The sequence below is a fragment of the Lepidochelys olivacea genome, assembly GCF_965140295.1.
Source record: "Lepidochelys olivacea isolate rLepOli2 genome assembly, chromosome: 17".
Taxonomy (NCBI): Eukaryota; Metazoa; Chordata; order Testudines; family Cheloniidae; genus Lepidochelys; species Lepidochelys olivacea.
In genome coordinates, this window is record NC_140427.1 from 6,119,874 (window position 1) to 6,130,359 (window position 10,486).

The 10,486-nt window shown below is 49.3% G+C and overlaps 1 long non-coding RNA gene across 1 annotated transcript in view; it reads left to right on the plus strand.

The window, feature by feature from the left end:
• Positions 1-10,129, plus strand: part of LOC311532543 — an 18,512-nt gene extending 8,383 nt beyond the window's left edge. The window contains exons 2-3 of the long non-coding RNA XR_014714403.1: positions 6,999-7,184; positions 7,716-10,129. This is a non-coding gene — a long non-coding RNA (uncharacterized lncRNA). The remainder of the gene's footprint in view (positions 1-6,998; positions 7,185-7,715) is intronic.
• The last annotated feature ends 357 nt before the right edge of the window (positions 10,130-10,486 follow it).

A 10,486-nucleotide genomic window follows, 5' to 3' on the forward strand; every position in this document is an offset into this window, starting at 1 on the left:
GGGAAGAATGAGTGTGGAACGTGTCCTTGATAAACACCCCTGCAATATATCCATATCCACACACACACACACGCTTTAGCCTCCCCCCTGCGAACAGCCGGGCTGCGAACTCCCAGCCACCGGGGTTTAGACTCACGCTTCTTCTCCTCTCTTTACGTGGTTCAAGAACTGCCCCCTTCCCACCGGGACGCCTCCCTTCTCTGCAGCGCTTGGGCTGGCAAACGCCCTCCCCTCCCATCCCTGCAGAGGCGACGGAGTTGGAAATCCAATGACCACCCTCATTCCAGTTTCAATGAAGTCCTCCGGCCTCCCCAGCGCTCCCCGGCTCCTGCCCCGGCCGCTTCTGCGTCCTGTCGCCTGTCGGGCGGGGGCGCTGGGCCTTGGACCGGCAGGGACACCGCGTAATGTGCCATCCCCCAGCACCAAGGCAAGATCCTGGAAGGGCGATTCCTCATCCCTAAGGGGCGGGTATTTACACAGAAGCACCGGCGATTTGCTCACGACCAGAAGCCTCTCTCCTCCCCGCAGCGTTTGCAGGTGGACTGGAAGAGATTCCTGCTCCCGGCAGCTTCCAGGGGCATTTCTGCAACTCCAGCACTGAACAACCTGGGGTTTAAAGGCAATTTAGGGGCATGCACATAATATAGTGAACTATGTTCTTTGACACGTACGTATATCCCCCCCCCCCGCATTTACAGCTATGAACCTAGATTCTGGATTTTTCCCTTTCCCTTAACTATATATTTTATGTCAGTTACGCCCTGAATTTCGTGCAGAAACACACGCACACCTTAAGAGATGCGAATCCACATGCTTTTATAATCTATCCACTCCCTGTCAGCAGCTGGAGATTTCACACTGACCTACCTAGAGATCTATTTTAGGGCCACATGTAAAATGGACGGGTGCATCTTTTCTTAGCATTTGGTTTAATCTTTTCAGGAAGAACTGCGAGGAATCCCTTTAAAGTGCCTCGTGTTTTTAATCCGGCGTCTCTAGCCCCTTTGCCGACTTACATGATCATTTCCCACCAAGTTTCTCAGACTGTTTAGATTTCCCTCCGCCTTTAAAGAAAATATTTCCAGTAATCCAGATTTCTGGGAAATAACAACACGCGGGGAGACAGAGACACAAACTCCACTGAACTTTATTTATTCAGAGTTGAACAACGTATAAACACAGTTTCCAGGCTGTTTGTCGGGAAAAGTTGCGTGTAAACCTATTCCTTCGGCGCCTATCCCCCGGGAAAACCAAGCCTCGGAACCTCACATGTAGGGCGCAGTACTGTCGGCATTCTCAGCCCGAATTTCAGGCAATGCGGTGCGCGATTTAGACATCACTTCTGGCTTACCATAGACTTGAAGTCACAATGACTCCTGACGTGCTCATATGTCAGGGCTCTGAATCCTGCCAGGAGAGATGCGAGAGCTTGCAAAAGTGCAGAAGAAGAGAGGGAGGGAGAGACAACAGCACCACACAAGCCTAATGGAGCAATCCGAGATGGGCACCAGTGTTTGACCCCCCTGGAGGGAAGGTCTCCACCATTCCTGGAAGGGAGAAATGTCACCAGGAAACACCGCATATACCCTGTAACAAGGCTACGTTAGAGTGTCATAAGGTGGTGTGGGTACGAGGGTGGGAGTCAAATGAAAGATTCCCCCCCCATTTCCCCCAATCACACGGTGCGTACAAAACTCAGATCAGCCTTTACTGCAGCCAGGCACATCCTCTGGATTCTTTCTGGCCTGGAGCGCGCGTGTGACGCGGTGTGTATCCAGATCTAGCCCTACAGACAGACTGGATGTAACGGTCAGAGAAGAGATTTTTTCCCCCACCCTGTACAAAAGCCCCCTCCCCCCTTTACCTCCACTATTTTCTAACGCTTTGATCGTTGAGCTCTGACCTTCTTCTCAACCGTCCAGCAGGTTGATTGATTTTCAATTACAAAGGTCTTCACTGAGTTGGGACTAAATTGACCCTTTTTAGTGTGTGTACCCCCAGTAGGACTCCAGCTCCGGGACTTCATTAACCCTTGCTGCGCGCACACTTCAGAAACTAGCCTGACGTATAAAAGACAACTCGATCTATATTCCCCACGTTCGGTCAAAAACCCGGTCCTCAGCCATACACGCTGATCTGGCTCATGTTCCGTTTCCTTAAAAGGACAGACACGACTTTGCCCTGGCAGAGCTGTGGCCGCTTTTTCGAAATGCTCTGAAGGCTCGGGGCTGGGGGGGACCAGCTTTGCGCGAAACAGGCGCTGGCATTTAAAAATCGTTTAAACCCCAGTGTTTAAAAATTCCATTTGGAAAAGTATGTCAGAGCCCAATACACGGGGATATGCGGCACAATCGGACGAGGGATCATGGCATTACCCCTCTCTTCATTATTCTAATGGGATCTGGGCACGACTCATGCATGCAGTAACCTCGCCCTAAACCACACATGTGTGTAGCTATCTGCGTCTACCCTACGCACAGCGTCTTTTGTACACACCTATATCGGCGTGTATGGTGTATATTTTATAGAGACACCAGACCCGCACCCAACCAGCGTTCTCAGCCAGTTTTGAAACATAGTTTCACCCTCTTTTCTTCCATGGACACCAGCTCCTCTCAGTGTATTTACACACAGACAGAAACACGATTTTGCGGACGCTCACGATTACCAAGAGTTTGTTGGAGCCAGGGAAAAAAAGGTGGAGTCATTTGGGGAGTCCGATGGTGTGTTGTGGATAAATGTTTCGACATCGGTTCCTTAGCAACGGCACCGGTCTGCGACACAAATCCATCACACTCACACACAAAGCCAAACATGCAACTTACTTGTGCGTGTAAGTTACAATAAACAGCAACCGCCCACTTGCTTCCCACCCTACAGTAGTGACAAAAGAACCATCGGATCCCAAATCTTTTACACATACGCGCAGCCGAACAGTGTACATGTCACCCTTTGTCAGTCTTTTCTGCGTGTGTAAACCGCTACACACACACACAGGGACGGTGCCAGGTGTACCAACATCGCTGTGCAGAGTTATCAGACAGAGAGGTGGATAGATATGTATTCAACAACCGAGCTACATACATAAACCTGGCCACTACAGGATCGGCAGCTCTTGAGAGCTGAGGAGACCTGGATACATAGATCCCGAGGATTTTCTCAGCAGTGTGGCTTGTCTGGGTCTAAAAAACCCTTTGATTTTTAGCGTTCCTTTCTTTTCGGGAAGTAAACTGCAGATTATTGTCTCAAGACTTGTTCCACTGAGTCTTGGGGGAGGGGCTCTCAAGGGAACGGGGACACAGAACAATCTCCCCGGTTGCGTTGGGGAGCTGATCTAGTGCCGGAACGGCGGAAGCCGGAGTTTGTGTTTGTCAGGAGTTCATCGTGTAAATAAAAGAGATTCACAAACGAGGCGATTTGCTCAAATCTCGCTGCTGGGCTCTTCCCCCGCCCCTCCTTTTCGGGATTAAAAGTGAGGATTTGAGGCTGTAAAACAGTCTGACCTGGCTCGTTACAATAGCAGCAGGGGACACCCCCAACTCATACACCATCATGTAAACCAATAGCTCGCTAGAGAACGAATGGGAAGTATCAGGAGAGGAGACTTAACAAGCGGCGAAGTTTCTGAAAGCATCTTTTGGATGCGATCAAATTCATGAATGACCGGGGAAAGGGGGGGGGGGGCGTGTTTTGAGAGAATTGAAACGAGAAACAAAAACAACCGTTCCCAGCATTGTTTGCAACACACAACCGCGATCGCTGGCCGGGAAGCAGCCGCTGGCTGCCCGGCTGCCCGAGATCGATTTTTTTTATTATTCACTTTAAAAATGACCCCTGAAAATGGGTGCCTACAGATACAGACCCTCCCCCTCCCACACACACCCCGTTTAAACACCTGTCTGCTGAAGACAAGACCAAACCCCAGCAGAGGTCAGGGTGCGAAGACCCTGGGTCTCACCGTCTGCTCATCTCCCCCCCCAGGACCCAGGCTGCTCCCCCAGGTACCTGGGCGCCGGGTCTCTAATTCCTGATCTCCAAAGCCATCGAGTGCGGCCTCTCTCCCTGCTCCTCCTGATCAGGGAAATATGAACCTGGTGCGTTTGAACTCTCCCCCCCCCCTTTCTAATTCGGATGGTGGGTGGAAGCAGTTCCAGATGGGCAGGCTGCTCCCACGGAGAATAAATAAGCCGGTAAACTAGATTCCGGGGTGAGGGTTGACTCCCAGGGTCAGTCTGCAGCCCGGCTGGCTCTCTCTTTAGTCACCGTCTTCCCCTTTTTCTTTTCTCCAGCAGTTTAAACCAAAAAAGCCGCCCCAGCTCCACAAACGGGGGATAAAGTCCACAGGTGACCGAAACTGCTGAAAGGGAAAATATGGAGCCCACAGGAAAGCTGGTAGCGAGCTGTTTGTGTCTGTTTGTTTTAATAGCCGGGGAGGGGGGCTAAAGGAATCGAGCTGATCCCGACACCGCGTTCAGAGCGGGCTAGTCGGCGCAGCAACGGGGCACCGAGAACCCACCTGCATCTGCCGGATTTAGCAGACATCGCAGAGAGGAACCCGGCCAGCTTTGTGCAAGAGACTTGTCAGGAGCCCGAGACAGGGCTGGAGAGGTTGCAAAATAAATAAAGCTCTGGGGGGACAGTGTGGGGGAAATGGGTCCTGCCTGGTTGAAATGTAAGTTTCGGCTGAGAAATCCCAGCGGGTCACTTTTGCCTCCGTCGCTTTCAGAGTTTAAATCCGATTCTAGCGGAGACAGGAGCCAAGCACCGGAGTGAAAGGGGAATGCATCCGAAACTCTGATTTCCGGGGCTGAGCAATGAATTCGGTTCAGCTCTGTAACGATTTCATTAGCCGAGTCTCTCAGTGGATCTCCTAATTCTGTGAATTGATCAGGAACATTTTACGTGCCAGGTGCGTTGCTTTGTTGGCAGAGGTCAGAGAAAGCACCCTGTTCCCTGACCGGATCAGCGCATAAAATTCGTTTTCAATTTGATTTCCACCAATAATTGTGTCAGCATACGAGATCCTGGGAATGCTCGGGAGGGAGATGCGCATACCCTGCTGCGCTGAAATCATTTCCCAGCTGGGCACACATCAGATTTTGTGGCCCAATTTTAATAATGGCTAATATGGGAATTTTAAAAGTGTCAGGAAAATACCGGGCAACTTTCTCTGTGCCCGTTGCCGGGTTTTTAGAATGGGTTTCACTCCAGCCCGTTGTGCCTTCGCTTCCCACAAACTTTTGCACCACACATCCAATCCGGGAACAGAAGTCACGCCCTAAGGCATCTCTGGCCAAGCAAAGCCGCGCGGATCGCACGCTTCGGCATCAAACACCCGCGAAGCGCCCGCGATCAAGCCATAGAACAATCCGAATTTCAAACCACAAGTACACCCGAGGGAATAATGATCCGCTCCTAGAGACTGTGTGAGCAGAACAAGAGGTTTAATTCATGGGACCGATTATGCACCGTGAATGATCTGAGCTCAAGAAAATTAACCCCCCCCCCCCTTTCTACAAAACCAGGCTTCCAGGCTAGCCGCGCTCCCAAGGCAAAGAGAGGGCGCAAGGCAAACGTGGCGGGTCTAAAAGCAAAGGGGAGATAAAGGCTCCGCATCGTGGCGCAGCAGTGTGAACACGGGCACCTCGCTGTCAGCAAGGCGCTGGGCTGGCGCAGTGTTTGGGGGGGGGGGGGGTGGAGACTGGAGGCCAATCCAAGACCAGTGGGGCGGTCTGAGACCGCAGGAGTGCCCTCCAAGTGCCCATCCCCCTCCCCAAATCCAGTTATCACCCGGCTCCAGAATGCTCCAAGCACAGCTAGACAAGGGGGTGCAAGTGCTCCCTGGCCTCCTTCAGGGGTCTGCTCCCTGCACCCCCATACAAAGGAGTGTGTTTAAAAAGCTACTGGGGCTGCAGGGGAAGCCAGGGTTTGCCAGGGGTCCTGCCCCACCACTCCCAAGCTCAAGGTTTCCTTTCCTTCCTCTTTTTGGATCAGACTCCCTCCTCCCTGCTCAGCTGGGTGAGGGTAACAGAGGGAGCAAGCCAGTGCTTAATTGGCGCCAGGGTTTGCATTTTTATGCCCACTTCTTCCCTGGATTGGCATTTCATTATGGCAATTTCAAATCCAAAATTCTACTAGTCTACAGCTGGGATAAGGCCCCCTTCCATACCCTAGTAGTGGCTGGTTGTGTTTTAAAAATGCCTACAAACTCCCACTGAGATTAGGGACCCATTGTGCCAGGGACTGTCTAAAGGCCTGGTGAGAGACAGGCCCTGCTCTGAACAGCGTACAGTCTAAACAGAGGAAGGATGTGGCCAGGGGAACACAGAGAAGTGAAGTGGCTGGACCAAGATGAGAAACCTGGTCAGCAGCCAAGTCAGCAACTAGAACCCAGGTCCCCTAACTCCCAGTCCAGTGCCCTAGTCATTGGCTGGCTCGCTGCCTCGCTTATCTGTTAACAAACATTGTTTATCTGAAAGAAATGAAACCTGATTTTGAACCATCCCTGATCTGGATTTTGCAAGCAGCCCCCCATGTGTGATATGGCTGGACACACAGAAATAAAGACAGCCCCTGCCGGAAAGAGCTTACATTCTAAACGCCGTTCAGCGAGGTGGGAAGAGGCTTCTCCTTTATAGAATAATTCATTTTATGTCTTTTGTTAGCTAGCGATTTCCATCGGAAAAGCCCCGCACTAGGACAGTTGTGCAGCCAGAGCCCTAGCTGTGGGCTCAAGTTGGACTTAAATGGCCTCTCGGCCTTCTGCTGCCCCTCTGCCTGGGGCAACTTTCACTATCCAACTGCTAGGTAGCATTATTACTGCTTTATTACGGCTGTTTCTACCAGTGGCATTTTCAAAAGCACCTCCATGGCTTAGGTGCACAGCCCGAGTATTAGTCACACGAGAGTATGGAAAGCAGGATATGGCAGATAAGAGTAAGTGAACCAGCTGCATTGTGTTTCACGATGTTTTCTTCCTATCTGTTTTTTCCCCTCAGCTTCCTTGTATGTACATGGATCTGCCAGTTGAAGATCCATGCCTATGGATATTGGCATCAACATTCCCTCCGCACTAAGGAGAACTTTGCTCAAAGTATCTCGCCGCTGAATGTTTTGTCCTCCTGTGTTGAGCGGCATGGCAAGTTGGCTCTTAGGGTTCATTTCCTTTGGACCCCAAAATCCAGGTAATGCCGTACCATGCACTATGCACAAATCAAGGGCTTGCCTTCCCCATCGGTCGCTAATCTCTTGGGCATGGTGCTTTAAACCCCGTATCAAGGAAAGAAAAGCCGAAAGGGAAAAAGAGGCAGTGAGCACCATGGCAAGACGGTCAGTCAGTTCATAACCCTCCTCGCTGCTTTCTCTGCACACACTCAGCGCCAGATAGAGATCAATTCGTCTCGACAGAGAAAATACAGCCACACGCTGTAAAGGGCCCCAGTGTCTGCAGTTGATTCTGACATGGACTTGAGTCTCTCTGGGGTTAAGGGAAACCTCTAAACATTGCACGTAGTAACAACCCCAGTTTTATAACCAACGGTAATTGGCCTCCCTATTATTCTCTTCCTCTGTGTTGAAAACAAACCCTGCCCTTGGTTCAGTTGGCCTCTCTAGTTACCACGATCTGTCTCATATCCTTCAAATCTCACCTTAGGACACTACCTATTCAGGAAATCCCTCCTCCATTTGTCTAAGCTCTGTCTTGTCTTACACAGGGCCTGATACGGCAAGGATCCCGGATGCCTCTTGAGATGAAGGGGATTTCTTCATGAAAGTGCTGAGAAAAGGCCAGAGTAACATGACTTTCCTGTTGAGATTCTCTTAGAAGTTCCTCCGCTTTTCTTGGGGCTCCTCACATGTGAACCATGCAGAGTCAGCAGCCGTGTGACACAGTAAGAAATAATCTGCCCAGCTCTGGGGTCAAAGACATTTCTATCCCACGAGGCGAGAAGGACAACAGGGTTTATTTTCCCCTTTGACGCATCTCGGAAGCAATATGCATCCCATCTTCTCTGGAAGAACTGTTTCATGCTAGCAGGTTCAAACTTCTTCGTTAGCGACTGTGGCCATCTTTCCAAAAGCTATGCTCTTGTTCAGCCACTTGTTCCTGGGTGGAACTTTATGGCCTGAATTACGCAGGTCCGAGTCGATGATACTAATGGTCCCTCCTGGACATACATGGAGGGATAATATAATAAATTCTGGCTCATGTTGGCTAACCTCCCCCAAATTGCCAGGCGCACACACTAAGGTGTAGGCAGTGCAACCTAGTGGTCACAGCAGAATCAGCAGGCAAAGCCAGGCAAGCCAATGGCTGGAGCCAGACGTCAGAACAGAACCAAACGGGATAGCCTGAGTCGTGGTCAGGAGGCAAGCCAGTGGTCAGAGCCAGGAGGCAGGCGGGGCCTAGGCTGGAGCAGAACAGGCAAAGGGGGGAGCATGGGCTAGACAGGAAGCAGGTCTGGTGCAGCTGCAGGCATGGGGCACATTGAGCAGCCACTGTGTAGCTGTTGCTACAGGGTTTATATAGTGATCTGTTGGCTCTTCTGACCAACCAGGAAGCACAGTCACTTAATGCAGGTTTATTGGACCTAGCCCAGTCCGGAGGCAGCTGAGTTCCTGGCACACACGTTGCAAAAGTGACAACATCATGTGCTCATCTGCTCCGATGTCACCAACTCTTATGGTTTTAACATGCGTCTCACAATAGTTGGTCTTTCTCTCAAAGCTCCAGCTCCTGGAGTCATGGGGTTAAACGTTCATTACAAAATCAAAGCAAGTTTCTAGCTCTCAGTTTTGTGCAGAACAGCTTGAAAATATGACCCAAATGCATCTAAAAGGCTCACAATCTAGCAGGCAAATAAAAAGAACCTATTTAAAAAAAAGCATGCATTTTATGCCATTCTCATGATTTTAAAGCGTGTGACTTATGATGTGTGTATATTTGGGGTTGGCACTAATGGCCCAGCCTGACACAAAGCTCTCTTGAACACTGTAATGCCAAGAGTAGGAATAATTTAAGGAGCAGTTGCATGCTCCAAGCAATTGTATATGTGGGGAAATGACTTTCCCCCTTCATTGGTTAAGCTGCTGGACTTTCAGCATAAGGGAGTTCCATGTAACCAAAGTTCAGCGGCGATTTGTTTAAAAAGGTGAGGGACATGAAGGAGCAGAAAAGGCTCAGTTTCATCGTGGTCCAGTTCCTTCCATGATGAAGCCACAGACTACCCACAGAGGAGTTTCCTCCGCAACCTGGGGAGGAAGCAGGATCAAGGCCACTTGTTTTCTGCTATGCATGGCAGGTGCTGCAGTCACCCGTCAGAATCTGGCTCAGAACCTTCAGGCTGCAGCTAAGTCTTGCCAAAGCATTTTCCAGATTGTCTGAAAGTTAATGAGCTCTCTTACTTTTTTTTCCCTTCTTTTTAGCATATTGGCTTAAACCATCAAATATCATGGGAAATGCTGAGAATTAATGTAATGTAATGTAACTATTGGCCTTTATCCATCCAGGGTCTTTTCCTGGGGTTATTAATGCCTTTGCGAGGGGAATTCAGGGACATATGCATTCTCTTTTAAAACATCTACGTGGAATTTTCACAGAAAAGAGAAGCAGGTATTTTAATGATTTTGTACAATGACTGAATCAAAATCGAAAATACCATGGTCTCATTTTAACACTGTATTCTGGTTATCTTATGACACAACGAGGAAGTAGACACAAGCCAGCATTTTTCACACGTTACCCATGAGGCGATGGAGGAGAGAGATTAAGTGACTTGCTCCAGGGCAGAGATCTAGGAGCCAGGATCCAAACTCAGGAGTTCCTGGCATTCAGATCTGTGCTCAGCCCACCTGTCACTCTAGCATTCTACTTTTAAAATTGGTTATAGATGCAGGCCAAGCAGTGAATCAGCTACTATAAATGGGATGGTGTGCTGTTGGTAAATTGTTGTCATTATATTTCCAGCAATGGTAACTACCTGAAGGAAAGCACTTAGATACTATACAAAGAAAAAATATTGTGTGTGAGCCATTACCAGTTCATGGTTTACGAGCCCGAATTAAAAAAAAAATTCTTCTCCTGTTTATAGTTTGGCTTTTAATGTGATAGTGTTTTTTTGTTAAATTGTATTAATTAGAAATTAATTTCAAATTACCCTTACCCTGACCTGCGGCTAGTCTTAGTATTTGTACTTAGGAACATTAAAACCAACTTTGTTATCATGCAGTGCCTCAGACAATTCAAAATCTCCTCGCTGATTTATGTGGGCCTTTATTAGTTATTATTACATGGCACCAGCAGCCAGGGTCCCTAGTCAAGGAGCACCCCTTTGTGTCAGGTGCTGTACAGACATATAGGAAGAAGACTGCCCCCAAGAGCCCACCATTTAGGTTATGAGAAAGTGTAACAGGCGGGTGAGAAAAAACAAATGAGGGAGAGGGACAGGCAGTGCCAGGTACCAGGAAAGTAAATGATGTTGCATCG